Source organism: Triticum dicoccoides, chromosome 7A, assembly GCF_002162155.2.
Source record: "Triticum dicoccoides isolate Atlit2015 ecotype Zavitan chromosome 7A, WEW_v2.0, whole genome shotgun sequence".
Lineage (NCBI taxonomy): Eukaryota > Viridiplantae > Streptophyta > Magnoliopsida > Poales > Poaceae > Triticum > Triticum dicoccoides.
This window is the reverse complement of record NC_041392.1, coordinates 66,662,794-66,681,258: the sequence shown is the minus strand read 5'-3', so window position 1 is coordinate 66,681,258 and position 18,465 is coordinate 66,662,794. Positions and strand designations below refer to the sequence as shown.

The 18,465-nt window shown below is 47.4% G+C and overlaps 2 pseudogenes; both read right to left on the bottom strand.

The window, feature by feature from the left end:
- Positions 1-4,311: 4,311 nt before the first annotated feature.
- LOC119334871 lies at positions 4,312-4,450 on the bottom strand (annotated as a pseudogene).
- Positions 4,451-14,398: 9,948 nt separating this feature from the next.
- Positions 14,399-14,537, bottom strand: LOC119334875 (annotated as a pseudogene).
- Positions 14,538-18,465: the final 3,928 nt, after the last annotated feature.

Sequence of the window (18,465 nt, the reverse complement as noted above, 5' to 3'; positions counted from 1 at the left end):
ACATTCAATGTCCATGGTCAGGAAACCGTAACCATCTATTGATTAATGAGCTAGTCAACTAGAGGCTTACTAGGGACATGGTGTTGTCTATGTATCCACACATGTATCTGAGTTTCCTATCAATACAATTCTAGCATGGATAATAAACAATTATCATGAACAAGGAAATATAATAATAATCAATTTATTATTGCCTCTAGGGCATATTTCCAACAGCATTGGCCAAAGACTTGTACTCTACTTCTGTACTAGACCTTGATACAGTAGCTTGTTTGCTGGCACTCCAGGATATCAGGTTTGGACCAAAGTATATTGCAAAACCTCCTGTGGATCTCCTGTCATCAACGTCACCCGCCCAGTCTGCATCTGAGAAGGCACTTAACAAAGTAGATGTTGACCTCTTGTATGCTAATCCTGAGTTCATTGTATGCTTTATAAATCTGAGAATTCGTTTAGCTGCAGTCCAATGGACTGTTGTTGGTGCATGTAGATATTGACATATTTTGTTTACTGAGAAGGAAATATCTGGCCTTGTAATTGTCAAATACTGTAAAGCACCTACAATACTCCTATACCTTGTACTATCCTCTAGCCCAAGTGGTTCTCCATCATGAGCTGATAATTTTTCAGTGCTAGACAAGGGTGTGGGTGTTGGCTTGCAGTCTTTCATACCCACCTTAGTTAGGAGATCCAAAGCATACTTTTCTTGTGTTAACACAATACCATCATTAATTTTCTTTACCTCTGTTCCAAGGAAGAAGTGCAAATCTCCCAAGTCCTTCAGAGCAAAGGTTGAGCTCAAATCATTTCAAAATGCTGATATTGCTTCCTGAGAGGAGTTTGTCACAATAATGTCATCAACATAAATGAGAACAAATATAATCACCCCAGACTTATTGAATAAAAAGAGTGAGGTGTCAGCCTTTGAAGGAATAAATCCAAGATTCTGCAACTTTGAGCTCAAACGTGAGTACCATGCCCTCGGAGCCTGCTTAAGCCCATAAATAGCCTTGTCCAGCTTGCACACATGAAATGGCGAGTTTTTATCTTCATAACCTGGTGGTTGTCTCATATAAACATCCTCTTCCAGAACACCATGAAGGAACGCGTTCTGTACATCTAGCTGTCTCAAGCTCCAACCCCTGGATACAGCAATAGACAAAACAAGTCTAATAGTAGCAGCCTTAACCACTGGACTAAAAGTATCTTCATAATCTATACCGTATCGTTGCTTAAAGCCTTTAGCCACTAGTCTAGCTTTATATCTATCTATACTGCCATCAGATTTCTTTTTTACTCTATATACCCATTTACAATCTATAACATTTGTACCACTGTTTGCAGGAACAAGATGCCATGTCTTGTTTTTCATAAGTGCTAGATATTCCTCATCCATTGCTTTCCTCCATCTCGGATCACCCAAGGCTTCTTGAGTAGTTTGTGGCTCACCTGTTGAACAGAAGCAACCATATTTGATTCTGAAATTTTTCTCATACCTAACTGTACCATCAGAGGGAGGAACGCGTTCTGTACATCTAGCTGTCTCAAGCTCCAACCCCTGGATACAGCAATAGACAAAACAAGTCTAATAGTAGCAGCCTTAACCACTGGACTAAAAGTATCTTCATAATCTATACCGTATCGTTGCTTAAAGCCTTTAGCCACTAGTCTAGCTTTATATCTATCTATACTGCCATCAGATTTCTTTTTTACTCTATATACCCATTTACAATCTATAACATTTGTACCACTGTTTGCAGGAACAAGATGCCATGTCTTGTTTTTCATAAGTGCTAGATATTCCTCATCCATTGCTTTCCTCCATCTCGGATCACCCAAGGCTTCTTGAGTAGTTTGTGGCTCACCTGTTGAACAGAAGCAACCATATTTGATTCTGAAATTTTTCTCATAAATAACTGTACCATCAGAGGGAACCAGGGGCCTCATAATGCCTGAATGGAGCCGTGTACGCCCTCGAACTGGAGGTGATGGAGTTGAATCCTCATTTTCAGCATTTTCCGCAGAGGTCCCGCCGCCACAGAAGATCCCGTCCCTGTCCCTGGGTCAGCGCGTGGGCTGGCAGCGCCCGTGCGCCTGCTGCGCGATGGAGACAGCGCGGGGCCAGGCGAGATTTGCTGCTCCGCTCGCTCAGGAGATCCTGCGGGATCGGGCGAGGTGGCAACCAGCCGATGGCTGCTGCTGCTGGTTGTTGAACAAGCCGACCCACACGGGATCCGCGGCTGCATGTGGCCCGTGGGCGTCCCTGCGGACTCGGGCGACATGGTGAGCTGGCGTTGGCTGCCCCCGCTGCTGTCCGCTGTGTCCTGTGCAGGCGAGGCAGCACCTGATCCAGCGCCAGTTTCAGCATGGGATCGCGCGGCAGGATCGACACCGGATCACGCGCACCTGTCCTCTAGCGCCACATGCGGTATGGAGTGATTTGGCTCCATATTTTCATCATGTTGTTCCAAATTTGCACCTGTATAACTGTCATCAAATCCTGCATCATCTGGTGAATTAGTATTACGAGACACTGCCATATTATTTAAATCACCTCCATTGTTGCCCTGATGATCAAAAGAATGTGTTGGAGCCAAATGATCAGGAAGAAGCAAAATTTCTTGGCGTAGGAGAGCTCCGGCGTTTGGATGGAGAGAAGCAAACGGAAAGACATTTTCATCAAAGACCACATCTCTAGAGATATAGATACGTCCGGTGGACACATCAAGACATTTTACTCCCTTGTGACGTGGGCTATAGCCTAAGAAAATGCATTGTTTGGAGCGAAACGAAAGTTTCTTAGTGTTGTAAGGCCGAAGATTCTGCCAGCAAGCACAACCAAACACGCGAAGAGAATTGTAGGTAGGCCTTTTGTGAAAAAGGCGTTCGTAGGGGGTCTCAAAGTTGATGACACTACTTGGAAGTAGATTAATGAGATACGTGGCAGCGAGGAACGCTTCGTCCCAAAATTTTAGTGGCATAGATGAGTTGGCAAGAAGAGCAAGACCAACTTCAACAATATGGCGGTGTTTTCTTTCAGCGAATCCATTCTGCTGATGAGCATGTGGGCAAGAAACATGATGAGCAATACCAAGTTTCTGAAAAAAGAGTTTAATTTCTCATATTCTCCGCCCCAATCAGATTGGAGGGCGAGAATTTTTGAATCAAATTGACGTTCAACATGTGCTTGAAAATTTTGAAAAACTTCAAAGACATCGGATTTTTTCTTAATGAGATAAATCCATGAAAATTTGGTATAATCATCAATGAAGCTAACATAATATTTGTATCGACCAACAGAGAGGGGGGCATCGCCCCATACATCAGAAAAAATCAACTCAAGAGGTTTGGTAGATACACTAGTAGACACTGGATAAGGTAATTGGTGACTTTTTGCACGTTGGCATGAGTCACACACCGACTCATTATTTGACTCTCCATGATAAGAGAGTTTATTATTCCTAAGCACAAGTTGAACTATTGAAAAAGATGGATGACCAAGCCGAGCATGCCACCGTGATGAAGATATCTTGATGGCACCACATGCATGTTTATTTGACGTCCTAGATGAAATCAATGGATAGAGTCCTCCTCTACATCTGCCTCGATGCAGCACCCTCCCCGTGACCTGGTCCTTAATGAAAAAGAAATAGGGCCAAAATTCAACATAAACATGGTTGTCAAGGGTGAAGCGATGAACAGAAAGAAGGTTTTGCGAGGCAGTGGGAACATATAGGACTTGATTTAGACGAAAATTTTGATCTTTGGTTTTAACAATGGAGTGACCAATATGGCTAATGCTCATACCTGCACCATCAGCAGTGTGGACCTGATCACCTCCATGATACTTGTCACGGATGGTGAGCTTCTCAAGCTCGCCGGTGATATGGTTGGTGGTGCCGCTGTCCGCATACCAGTTGGTATCTATCCCATACGAGTTTGTTGTAGCAGATGCGCCCACCTTCTCCTCTGGAAGGTAGTCCTCCTGAACCTGTACCAGCACTCTATGGCAAGGTGTCCTGGCTTGCTGCAGATCTGGCACTGAGGCCGGTTGTCGCAGCGGAAACCGCCGCCATGAGGTCCTGGCCCTCCTGGTCCTCCTGGTCCGCCAGGTCGCCCCCCTGTTGCGGTTGTAGGAGGGAGGGGCGTTGCCGCTGGTGTAGCCACGGCCTTGGCCAGGGTTGCCACGGCCAGCACCTCGGCCACGCGGAGTCCCACGGCCACGCTGATAGCCACGCCCGCGTGCTGCAGCATTTGCAGAAGACTTGAAGCCACCATTGCCGCTGGAGCCATGGAACAACTCCACCCACTGATCGAAGTTTGCCATCTGCGAGTACAGGGCGTCGAGAGTAATTGGCTCAGTGCGGACGTCAAGGGCAGATACCAGAGGATTGTAGTCGAGGTCGAGGCCGTCCAGGATGAAGGAGATGAGTTCGTCGTCTTCCATGGGTCTGCCGGCAGCCGCAAGCTCGTCGGCGAGCGACCGCATCCGGGCGAAGTAGACGGGGACGGACTGGTTGCCCTTCTGCGCGTTGGCGAGGGCGATGCGAAGATTGTTGATGCGGGAGCGGGACTACGAAGAGTACATGTTCTTCAACGCAGTCCAGGCCGAGTGCGCCGACTCGACCGACACCATCTGCGTGAGGACCTCCTTGGAGACGGAGCTCACCAGATAGGCAAGCACTTGCTGGTCCTGGGTGACCCAGACCGCGTGCAGTGGGTTGGGGGTGCTCGTAGGCTTGCCTTCCTTGTCGGTGCCGGCGAGAAACTTCTCTGGCTCGGCAGCGGATCCATCAAGGTATCCATAGAGGGAGGCGGCTCGGATCTGGGGAAGAAATTGAGTCTTCCACAGAAGGTAATTTTCATGAGTTAATTTCTCGGAGATTTGGCTGGTAAGTGGGTTGACCGGGGCGTGGGAGGAGGAAGCCATGGCAATGGGGAAGGAAAGCTAGATGCGTTTTTGGAAGGAAGGCTCTGATTACCATGTAAATTTGGAAGTGTATCAACCTACCTTGGTAGGCCGCTGATTGCGTGTTTATATAGGATCAGAAAGCCCTTGATCACGGCATGTACAAGGCAAGACTTGGAGTACAATATGATGAGAAGATAGCAACGAATCTTAACAAACTAGGAAGGTCGGTTTAGTCTTATCTATGACTTAAACCAACCGTACAAGATATCTAGATGATTCTAGACTATTCTTAACAGTGTTGTCTAGATTTCTTTGACTAGTTTTGTATCGGAGTTATCTCAACACCTTGTATCGTTGGGCCGATTGACTTTGTCTATAAAGCGGGGCGAAAGCATATCTCAAGAGTTGGCTGACCATAGATTCTGAAATAGAAAACTTATGTGAAACCAGGAGCACAACTATCCATTTCATGTTTTCAAACCGTTCATTTAATTCGGAGAACAAAACGGCATGCCAACAACAATTTTAATTGTTACTGTGCCGTTTTGTGACGCCCCCAATTCAATCATACACTAATCATACACGCAAACGTGTACGATCAAGATCAGGGACTCACGGGAAGATATCACAACACAACTCTACAAATAAAATAAGTCATACAAGCATCATATTACAAGCCAGGGGCCTCGAGGGCTCGAATACAAGAGCTCGATCATAGACGAGTCAGCGGAAGCAACAATATCTGAGTACAGACATAAGTTAAACAAGTTTTTCTTAAGAAGGCTAGCACAAACTGGGATACAGATCGAAAGAGGCGCAGGCCTCCTGCCTGGGATCCTCCTAAACTACTCCTGGTCATCGTCAGCGGACTGCACGTACTAGTAGGCACCTCCCGAGTAGTAGTAGTCGTCATCGACAGTGGCGTCAGGCTCCTGGGCTCCAACGTCTGGTTGCAGCAATCGAGTATAGAAAGGGGGAAAAGAGGGAGCAAAGCAACAGTGAGTACTCATCCAAAGTACTCGCAAGCAAGGAGCTACACTACATATGTATGCATTGGTATCAAATGGAATAAGGGTATCATATGTGGACTGAACTGCAGAAAGCCAGAATAAGAGGGGGATAGCTAATCCTTTTGAAGACTACGCTTCTGGTAACCTCCATCTTGCAGCAGGAGAAGAGAGTAGATGGTAAGTTCGCCAAGTAGCATCGTGTAGCATAATCCTAACCGATGATCCTCCCCTCGTCGCCCTGTGAGAGAGCGATCACCGGTTATATCTGGCACTTGGAAGGGTGTGTTTTATTAAGTATCCGGTTCTAGTTGTCATAAGGTCAAGGTACAACTCCAAGTCGTCCTGTTACCGAAGATCACGGCTATTCGAATAGATTAACTTCCCTGCAGGGGTGCACCACATTTCCCAACACGCTCGATCCCCTTTGTCCGGACACACTTTTCTGGGTCATGCCCGGCCTCGGAAGATCAACACGTCGCAGCCCTACCTAGGCACAACAGAGAGGTCAGCACGCCGGTCTAAATCCTATGGCGCAGGGGTCTGGGCCCATCGCCCATTGCACACCTGCATGTTGCGTACGCGGCCGGTGAGAAGACCTAGCCTCCCTTATATAAGAGCAGGCATTCCAGTCCAACCCAGCGTGCGCCGCTCAGTCGCTGACGTCACGAAGGCTTCGGCTGATACCATGACGTCGAGTGCCCATAACTGTCCCCGCGTAGATGGTTAGTGCGTATAGGCCAATAACCAGACTCAGATCAAATACCAAGATCTCGTTAAGCATGTTATTTTGAAATAACCGCGAACGCCGACCAGGGCCAAGCCCACCTCTCTCCTAGGTGGTCTCAACCTGCCCTGTCGCTTCGCCACAAAGATCCACACAGAGGGCTTTAGGGAAAGTATGTCCTTCCAGCCCCCAATTCGTGAATCAACCGCAGGTACTCGTCGAGCCAACCCGACTTTAGTCATCACATGTATCATGTATAAAGTATATAGTATATACCCGTGATCACCTCCCGGGTGATCACGGCCCGATAGTATAGCATGGCAGACGGACAAGAATGTAGGGCCACTGATGATAAACTAGCATCCTATACTAAGCATTAGGATTGCAGGTAAAGGTAACAACAATAGTTGCAAGGACAGGCTATGCATCAGGATAGGATTAACGGAAAGCAGTAACATGCTACACTACTCTAATGCAAGCAGTATAGAGAAGAGTAGGCGATATCTGGTGATCAAGGGGGGGGGGCTTTCCTGGTTGCTCTGGCAAGAGAGAGGGGTTGTCAACACCGTAGTCGTACTGGGTAGCAGCGGCGTCGGTCTTGATGTCTAGCGAGAGAAGAGGGGGAAGAAACAATAAATATAATGTAAACAAATGCATGACGATGCACGACATGACAAATCATGATGCTAGGTGTGCCCTAACGCGGTACGAGGTGGTACCGGTGAAGGGGGAAAACATCCGGGAAAGTATTCCCGGTGTTTCGCGTTTTCGGACAGATGAACCGGAGGGGGAAAGTTGCGTGTTCGCTATACTAGGGATGCGTGGCGGACGAACGGGCTGCGTAACCAGATTCGTCTCGTCGTTCTGAGCAACTTTCATGTACAAAGTTTTCCCATCCGAGTTACGGTTTATTTTATATTAATTTTAAAAGATTTAAATCATTTTTAGGATTTATTTAATTATTTTAAAACAAAATTATCCAGAACAGTGCATGCTGACGTCAGCATGACGTCAGCAGTCAACAGAGGTGTTGACTTGTCAACTGACGTGTGGGTCCCATTCGTGATTGACACATTTAATTATCCAGTTTAATTAATCTAAACATGATTAATTATGGGTGGGCCCCACTGTCATTGACTACATAATTACTAACAGTAGTTAGTTTAATTAGTTATTTGGTTAATCTTATCATGGTTAATTAGTTTAATTAAATGTTTAGTTTAATTAATCAACATTAATTAAGTTAATTTTTTAATTAATTAATTATTTTTATTGTTTTTAAACCCTTTTTTATTTTCATTCTGGGGGTGGGGGCCTGCTGTATTTAAACCCTTTTCATGCTAGGCTCGTCAACACCCGTTGTATTTGAACGTCTGAATAAAACACCCGATCATCACGTGATGTTTTGAAACAGCGAACTGTCGCAACGGTGCACAGTTAGGGGAGAACACTTCTTGAAATTGTTGTAAGGGATCATCTTATTTACTACCGTCGTTCTAAGCAAATAAGATGTATAAACATGATAAACATCACATGCAATCAAATAGTGACATGATATGGCCATCATCACTTTGCTCCTTTTGATCTCCATCTTCGGGGCTCCCTGATCATCATCGTCACCGGCATGACACCATGATCTCCATCATCATGATCTCCATCATCGTGTCTTCATGAAGTTGCCTCGTCGACTATTACTTCTACTACTATGGCTAACGGTTAGCAATAAAGTAAAGTAATTACATGACGTTTAAGTTGACACGCAGGTCACAACTAAATAAAGACAACTCCTATGGCTCCTGCCGGTTGTCATACTCATCGACATGCAAGTCGTGATTCCTATTACAAGAACATGATCAATCTCATACATCACATATATCATTCATCACATCCTTTTTGGCCATATCACATCACATAGCATACCCTGCAAAAACAAGTTAGACGTCCTCTAATTGTTGTTTGCATGTTTTACGTGGCTGCTATGGGTTTCTAGCAAGAACGTTTCTTACCTACGCATGAACCACAAAGTGATATGCCAATTGCTATTTACCCTTCATAAGGACCCTTTTCATCGAATCCGATCCGACTAAAGTGGGAGAGACAGACACCCGCCAGCCACCTTATGCAACTAGTGCATGTTTGTCGGTGGAACCGGTCTCACGTAAGCGTACGTGTAAGGTTGGTCCGGGCCGCTTCATCCCACGATGCCGCCGAATCAAGATAAGACTAGTAACGGCAAGCATATTGAACAATATCGACGCCCACAACTACTTTGTGTTCTACTCGTGCAAAGAATCTACGCAATAGACCTAGCTCATGATGCCACTGTTGGGGAACGTAGCAGAAATTCAAAAATTTTCCTACGTAACACCAAGATCTATCTATGGAGAGACCAGCAACGAGTAGAAAGGGGAGTGCATCTACATACCCTTGTAGATCGCTAAGCGGAAGCGTTCAAGTGAACGGGGTTGATGGAGTCGTACTCGTCGTGATTCAGATCACCGATGATCCTAGTGCCGAACGGACGGCACCTCCGCGTTCAACACACGTACAGCTCGACGATGTCTCCCACGCCTTGATCCAGCAAGGAGAGAGGGAGAGGTTGAGGAAGACTCCATCCAGCAGCAACACAACGGCGTGGTGGTGATGGAGGAGCGTGGCAATCATGCAGGGCTTCGCCAAGCACCTACGGGAGAGGAGGAGGTGTCACGGGAGGGAGGGAGGCGCCAAGGGCTCAGGTATGGATGCCCTCCCTCCCCTCCACTATATATAGGGGCAGGGGAGAGGGGGGAGGCGCAGCCTTTCCCCCTACTCCAAGAAAGGGGTGCGGCCAAGAGGGGGGGAGGAGTCCATCCTCCCCAAGGCACCTCGGAGGTGCCTTCCCCCTTGAGGACTCTTCCCTCTAGGGTTCCCTAGGTGCATGGGCCTCTTGGGGCTGGTGCCCTTGGCCCATGTAGGCCAAGGCGCACCCCCTACAGCCCATGTGGCCCCCCGGGGCAGGTGGCCCCACCCGGTGGGCCCCGGGACCCTTCCGGTGGTCCCGGTACAATACCGATGACCCCGAAACTTGTCCCGATGGCCGAAACAGGACTTCCTATATATAAATCTTTACCTCCGGACCATTCCGGAACTCCTCGTGACGTCCGGGATCTCATCCGGGACTCCGAACAACATTCGGTAACCACATACAAACTTCCTTTATAACCCTAGCGTCATCGAACCTTAAGTGTGTAGACCCTACGGGTTCGGGAGACATGCAGACATGACCGAGATGTTCTCCGGTCAATAACCAACAGCGGGATCTGGATACCCATGTTGGCTCCCACATGTTCCACGATGATCTCATCGGATGAACCACGATGTCGAGGACTCAATCGATCCCGTATACAATTCCCTTTGTCTAGCGGTATGGTACTTGCCCGAGATTCGATCGTCGGTATACCGATACCTTGTTCAATCTCGTTACCGGCAAGTCTCTTTACTCGTTCCGTAACACATCATCCCGTGATCAACTCCTTGATCACATTGTGCACATTATGATGATGTCCTACCGAGTGGGCCCAGAGATACCTCTCCGTTTACACGGAGTGACAAAATCCCAATCTCGATTCGTGCCAACGCAACAGACACTTTCAGAGATACCCGTAGTGTACCTTTATAGCCACCCAGTTACGTTGTGACGTTTGGCACACCCAAAGCACTCCTACGGTATCCGGGAGTTGCACAATCTCATGGTCTAAGGAAATGATACTTGACATTAGAAAAGCTTTAGCATACGAACTACATGATCTTGTGCTAGGCTTAGGATTGGGTCTTGTCCATCACATCATTCTCCTAATGATGTGATCCCGTTATCAACGACATTCAATGTCCATGGTCAGGAAACCGTAACCATCTATTGATTAATGAGCTAGTCAACTAGAGGCTTACTAGGGACATGGTGTTGTCTATGTATCCACACATGTATCTGAGTTTCCTATCAATACAATTCTAGCATGGATAATAAACAATTATCATGAACAAGGAAATATAATAATAATCAATTTATTATTGCCTCTAGGGCATATTTCCAACAGCATTGGCCAAAGACTTGTACTCTACTTCTGTACTAGACCTTGATACAGTAGCTTGTTTGCTGGCACTCCAGGATATCAGGTTTGGACCAAAGTATATTGCAAAACCTCCTGTGGATCTCCTGTCATCAACGTCACCCGCCCAGTCTGCATCTGAGAAGGCACTTAACAAAGTAGATGTTGACCTCTTGTATGCTAATCTTGAGTTCATTGTATGCTTTATAAATCTGAGAATTCGTTTAGCTGCAGTCCAATGGACTGTTGTTGGTGCATGTAGATATTGACATATTTTGTTTACTGAGAAGGAAATATCTGGCCTTGTAATTGTCAAATACTGTAAAGCACCTACAATACTCCTATACCTTGTACTATCCTCTAGCCCAAGTGGTTCTCCATCATGAGCTGATAATTTTTCAGTGCTAGACAAGGGTGTGGGTGTTGGCTTGCAGTCTTTCATACCCACCTTAGTTAGGAGATCCAAAGCATACTTTTCTTGTGTTAACACAATACCATCATTAATTTTCTTTACCTCTGTTCCAAGGAAGAAGTGCAAATCTCCCAAGTCCTTCAGAGCAAAGGTTGAGCTCAAATCATTTCAAAATGCTGATATTGCTTCCTGAGAGGAGTTTGTCACAATAATGTCATCAACATAAATGAGAACAAATATAATCACCCCAGACTTATTGAATAAAAAGAGTGAGGTGTCAGCCTTTGAAGGAATAAATCCAAGATTCTGCAACTTTGAGCTCAAACGTGAGTACCATGCCCTCGGAGCCTGCTTAAGCCCATAAATAGCCTTGTCCAGCTTGCACACATGAAATGGCGAGTTTTTATCTTCATAACCTGGTGGTTGTCTCATATAAACATCCTCTTCCAGAACACCATGAAGGAACGCGTTCTGTACATCTAGCTGTCTCAAGCTCCAACCCCTGGATACAGCAATAGACAAAACAAGTCTAATAGTAGCAGCCTTAACCACTGGACTAAAAGTATCTTCATAATCTATACCGTATCGTTGCTTAAAGCCTTTAGCCACTAGTCTAGCTTTATATCTATCTATACTGCCATCAGATTTCTTTTTTACTCTATATACCCATTTACAATCTATAACATTTGTACCACTGTTTGCAGGAACAAGATGCCATGTCTTGTTTTTCATAAGTGCTAGATATTCCTCATCCATTGCTTTCCTCCATCTCGGATCACCCAAGGCTTCTTGAGTAGTTTGTGGCTCACCTGTTGAACAGAAGCAACCATATTTGATTCTGAAATTTTTCTCATACCTAACTGTACCATCAGAGGGAACCAGGGGCCTCATAATGCCTGACTGGAGCCGTGTACGCCCTCGAACTGGAGGTGATGGAGTTGAATCCTCATTTTCAGCATTTTCCGCAGAGGTCCCGCCGCCACAGAAGATCCCGTCCCTGTCCCTGGGTCAGCGCGTGGGCTGGCAGCGCCCGTGCGCCTCCTGCGCGATGGAGACAGCGCGGGGCCAGGCGAGATCTGCTGCTCCGCTCGCTCAGGAGATCCTGCGGGATCGGGCGAGGTGGCAACCAGCCGATGGCTGCCGCTGCTGGTTGTTGAACGAGCCGACCCACACGGGATCCGCGGCTGCATGTGGCCCGTGGGCGTCCCTGCAGGCCTGGGCGACATGGTGAGCTGGCGTTGGCTGCCCCCGCTGCTGTCCGCTGTGTCCTGTGCAGGCGAGGCAGCACCTGATCCAGTGCCAGTTTCGGCATGGGATCGCGCGGCAGGATCGACGCCGGATCACGCGCCTCTGTCCTCTAGCGCCACATGCGGTATGGAGTGATTTGGCTCCATATTTTCATCATGTTGTTCCAAATTTGCACCTGTATAACTGTCATCAAATCCTGCGTCATCTGGTGAATTAGTATTACGAGACACTGCCATATTATTTAAATCACCTCCATTGTTGCCCTGATGATCAAAAGAATGTGTTGGAGCCAAATGATCAGGAAGAAGCAAAATTTCTTGGCATAGGAGAGCTCCGGCGTTTGGATGGAGAGAAGCAAACGGAAAGACATTTTCATCAAAGACCACATCTCTAGAGATATAGATACGTCCGGTGGACACATCAAGACATTTTACTCCCTTGTGACGTGGGCTATAGCCTAAGAAAATGCATTGTTTGGAGCGAAACAAAAGTTTCTTAGTGTTGTAAGGCCGAAGATTCTGCCAGCAAGCACAACCAAACACGCGAAGAGAATTGTAGGTAGGCCTTTTGTGAAAAAGGCGTTCGTAGGGGGTCTCAAAGTTGATGACACTACTTGGAAGTAGATTAATGAGATACGTGGCAACGAGGAACGCTTCGTCCCAAAATTTTAGTGGCATAGATGAGTTGGCAAGAAGAGCAAGACCAACTTCAACAATATGCCGGTGTTTTCTTTCAGCGGATCCATTCTGCTGATGAGCATGTGGGCAAGAAACATGATGAGCAATACCAAGTTTCTGAAAAAAGAGTTTAATTTCTCATATTCTCCGCCCCAATCAGATTGGATGGCGAGAATTTTTGAATCAAATTGACGTTCAACATGTGCTTGAAAATTTTGAAAAACTTCAAAGACATCGGATTTTTTCTTAATGAGATAAATCCATGAAAATTTGGTATAATCATCAATGAAGCTAACATAATATTTGTATCGACCAACAGAGAGGGGGGCATCGCCCCATGCATCAGAAAAAATCAACTCAAGAGGTTTGGTAGATACACTAGTAGACACTGGTTAAGGTAATTGGTGACTTTTTGCACGTTGGCATGAGTCACACACCGACTCACTATTTGACTCTCCATGATAAGAGAGTTTATTATTCCTAAGCACATGTTGAACTATTGAAAAAGATGGATGACCAAGCCGAGCATGCCACCGTGATGGAGATATCTTGATGGCACCACATGCTTGTTTATTTGACGTCCTAGATGAAATCAATGGATAGAGTCCTCCTCTACATCTGCCTCGATGCAGCACCCTCCCCGTGACCTGGTCCTTAATGAAAAAGAAATAGGGCCAAAATTCAACATAAACATGGTTGTCAAGGGTGAAGCGATGAACAGAAAGAAGGTTTTGTGAGGCAATGGGAATATATAGGACTTGATTTAGACGAAAATTTTGATCTTTGGTTTTAACAATGGAGTGACCAATATGGCTAATGCTCATACCTGCACCATCAGCAGTGTGGACCTGATCACCTCCATGATACTTGTCACGGATGGTGAGCTTCTCAAGCTCGCCGGTGATATGGTTGGTGGTGTCGCTGTCCGCATACCAGTTGGTATCTATCCCATACGAGTTTGTTGTAGCAGATGCACCCACCTTCTCCTCTGGAAGGTAGTCCTCCTGAACCTGTACCAGCACTCTATGGCAAGGTGTCCTGGCTTGCTGCAAATCTGGCACTGAGGCTGGTTGTCGCAGCGGAAATCGCCGCCATGAGGTCCTGGCCCTCTTGGTCCTCCTGGTCCGCCAGGTCGCCCCCCTGTTGCTGTTGTAGGAGGGAGGGGCGTTGCCGCTGGTGTAGCCACGGCCTTGGCCAGGGTTGCCACGGCCAGCACCTCGGCCACGCGGAGTCTCGCGGCCACGCTGATAGCCACGCCCGCGTACTGCAGCATTTGCAGAAGACTTGAAGCCACCATTGCCGCCGGAGCCATGGAACAACTCCACCCACTGATTGAAGTTTGCCATCTGCGAGTACAGGGTGTCGAGAGTAATTGGCTCAGTGCGGACGTCAAGGGCAGATACCAGAGGATTGTAGTCGAGGTCGAGGCCGGCCAGGATGAAGGAGATGAGTTCGTCGTCTTCCATGGGTCTGCCGGCAGCCGCAAGCTCGTCGGCGAGCGACCGCATCCGGGCGAAGTAGACGGGGACGGACTGGTTGCCCTTCTGCGCGTTGGCGAGGGCGATGCGAAGATTGTTGATGCGGGAGCGGGACTACGAAGAGAACATGTTCTTCAACGCAGTCCAGGCCGAGTGCACTGACTCGACCGACACCATCTGCGTGAGGACCTCCTTGGAGACGGAGCTCACCAGATAGGCGAGCACTTGCTGGTCCTGGGTGACCCAGACCGCGTGCAGTGGGTTGGGGGTGCTCGTAGGATTGCCTTCCTTGTCCGTGCCGGCGAGAAACTTCTCTGGCTCGGCAGCGGATCCATCAAGGTATCCATAGAGGGAGGCGGCTCAGATCTGGGGAAGAAACTGAGTCTTCCACAAAAGGTAATTTTCACGAGTTAATGTCTCGGAGATTTGGCTGGTAAGTGGGTTGACCGGGGCGTGGGAGGAGGAAGCCATGGCAATGGGGAAGGAAAGCTAGATGCGTTTTTGGAAGGAAGGCTCTGATTACCATGTAAATTTGGAAGCGTATCAACCTACCTTGGTAGGCCGCTGATTGCGTGTTTATATAGGATCAGAAAGCCCTTGATCACGGCATGTACAAGGCAAGACTTGGAGTACAATATGATGAGAAGATAGCAACGAATCTTAACAAACTAGGAAGGTCGTATTAGTTTTATCTCTGACTTAAACCAACCGTACAAGATATCTAGATGATTTTAGACTATTCTTAACAGTGTTGTCTAGATTTCTTTGACTAGTTTTGTATCGGAGTTATCTCAACACCTTGTAACGTTGGGCCGATTGACTTTGTCTATAAAGCGGGGCGAAAGCATATCTCGAGAGTTGGCTGACCATAGATTCTGAAATAGAAAACTTATGTGAAACCAGGAGCACAACTATCCATTTCATGTTTTCAAACCGTTCATTTAATTCGGAGAACAAAACGGCATGCCAACAACAATTTTAATTGTTACTGTGTCGTTTTGTGACGCCCCCAATTCAATCGTACACTAATCATACACGCAAACGTGTACGATCAAGATCAGGGACTCACGGGAAGATATCACAACACAACTCTACAAATAAAATAAGTCATACAAGCATCATATTACAAGCCAGGGGCCTCGAGGGCTTGAATACAAGAGCTCGATCATAGACGAGTCAGCGGAAGCAACAATATCTGAGTACAGACATAAGTTAAACAAGTTTTCCTTAAGAAGGCTAGCACAAACTGGGATACAGATCGGAAGAGGCGCAGGCCTCCTGCCTGGGATCCTCCTAAACTACTCCTGGTCATCGTCAGCGGACTGCACATAGTAGTAGGCACCTCCCGAGTAGTAGTAGTTGTCATCGATAGTGGCGTCAGGCTCCTGGGCTCCAACGTCTGGTCGCAGCAATCGAGTATAGAAAGGGGGAAAAGAGGGAGCAAAGCAACAGTGAGTACTCATCCAAAGTACTCGCAAGCAAGGAGCTACACTACATATGTATGCATTGGTATCAAATGGAATAAGGGTATCATATGTGGACTGAACTGCAGAAAGCCAGAATAAGAGGGGGATAGCTAATCCTTTCGAAGACTACGCTTCTGGTAACCTCCATCTTGCAGCAGGAGAAGAGAGTAGATGGTAAGTTCGCCAAGTAGCATCGTGTAGCATAATCCTAACCGATGATCCTCCCCTCGTCGCCCTGTGAGAGAGCGATCACCGGTTATATCTGGCACTTGGAAGGGTGTGTTTTATTAAGTATCCGGTTCTAGTTGTCATAAGGTCAAGGTACAACTCCAAGTCGTCCTGTTACCGAAGATCACGGCTATTCGAATAGATTAACTTCCCTGTAGGGATGCACCACATTTCCCAACACGCTCGATCCCCTTTGTTCGGACACACTTTTCTGGGTCATGCCCGGCCTCGGAAGATCAACATGTCGCAGCCCTACCTAGGCACAACAGAGAGGTCAGCACGCCGGTCTAAGTCCTATGGCGCAGGGGTCTGGGCCCATCGCCCATTGCACACCTGCATGTTGTGTACGCGGCCGGTGAGAAGACCTAGCCTCCCTTATATAAGAGCAGGCGTTCCAGTCCAACCCGGCGTGCGCCGCTCAGTCGCTGACGTCACGAAGGCTTCGGCTGATACCACGACGTCGAGTGCCCATAACTGTCCCCGCATAGATGGTTAGTGCGTATAGGCCAATAACCAGACTCAGATCAAATACCAAGATCTCGTTAAGCATGTTATTTTGAAATAACCGCGAACGCCGACCAGGGCCAGGCCCACCTCTCTCCTAGGTGGTCTCAACCTGCCCTGTCGCTTCGCCACAAAGATCCACACATAGGGCTTTCGGGAAAGTATGTCCTTCCAGCCCCCAATTCGTGAATCAACCGCGGGTACTCGTCGAGCCAACCCGACTTTAGTCATCACATGTATCATGTATAAAGTATATAGTATATACCCGTGATCACCTCCCGGGTGATCACGGCCCGATAGTATAGCATGGCAGACGGACAAGAATGTAGGGCCACTGATGATAAACTAGCATCCTATACTAAGCATTAGGATTGCAGGTAAAGGTAACAACAATAGTTGCAAGGACAGGCTATGCATCAGGATAGGATTAACGGAAAGCAGTAACATGCTACACTACTCTAATGCAAGCAGTATAGAGAAGAGTAGGCGATATCTGGTGATCAAGGGGGGGGGGCTTTCCTGGTTGCTCTAGCAAGAGAGAGGGGTCGTCAACACCATAGTCGTACTAGGTAGCAGCGGCGTCGGTCTTGATGTCTAGCGAGAGAAGAGGGGGAAGAAACAATAAATATAATGTAAACAAATGCATGACGATGCACGACATGACAAAGCATGATGCTAGGTGTGCCCTAACGCGGTACGAGGTGGTACCGGTGAAGGGGGAAAACATCCGGGAAAGTATTCCCGGTGTTTCGCGTTTTCGGACAGATGAACCGGAGGGGGAAAGTTGCGTGTTCGCTATACTAGGGATGCGTGGCGGATGAACGGGCTGCGTATCCAGATTTGTCTCGTCGTTCTGAGCAACTTTCATGTACAAAGTTTTCCCATCCGAGTTACGGTTTATTTTATATTAATTTTAAAAGATTTAAATCATTTTTAGGATTTATTTAATTATTTTAAAACAAAATTATCCAGAACAGTGCATTGTGACGTCAGCATGACGTCAGCAGTCAACAGAGGTGTTGACTTGTCAACTGACGTGTGGGTCCCAATCGTGATTGGCACATTTAATTATCCAGTTTTAATTAATCTAAACATGATTAATTATGGGTGGGCCCCACTGTCATTGACTACATAATTACTAACAGTAGTTAGTTTAATTAGTTATTTGGTTAATCTTAATCATGGTTAATTAGTTTAATTAAATGTTTAGTTTAATTAATCAACATTAATTAAGTTAATTTTTTAATTAATTAATTGATTAATTAATTGTTTTTATTATTTTTAAACCCTTTTTTATTTTCATTCTGAGGGTGGGGGCCCGCTGTCCAGTGGCACAGAGGCCTAGCTATGTGGGGCGGTTAACGGGCGGCCGCCCGTCGGGGTCGAAGCCCGTTCAGGCGCGGGAGGGAGGCCGCCGAGCGCGGCGGGGCGCCGGCAGCCGCTGCAGCGAAGCAGCAGCGCCAGCCAGGGGCAGCGAGAGCGAGGCCCTGGCCTGCAAGCGGGCGGGCACAGAGGCAGGTGCAGGGGGCAGCGTGCGGCACAGGCGGCGAGCGGCGCAGGCAGCGGCCAAGGGTAGGGTTGGGACGGTGAGCGGGCGGAGTGCGTGGGCGCGCGCGGGTGTAGGCCAAGCTGGGCGCAAGCTGGGGAGGCCCGAGGCGCGGCCGACGAGCAACGTCGAGGGGAAGCGGGGTCGTGCGGCGCGCGGGCGGCCACGGGGAGGA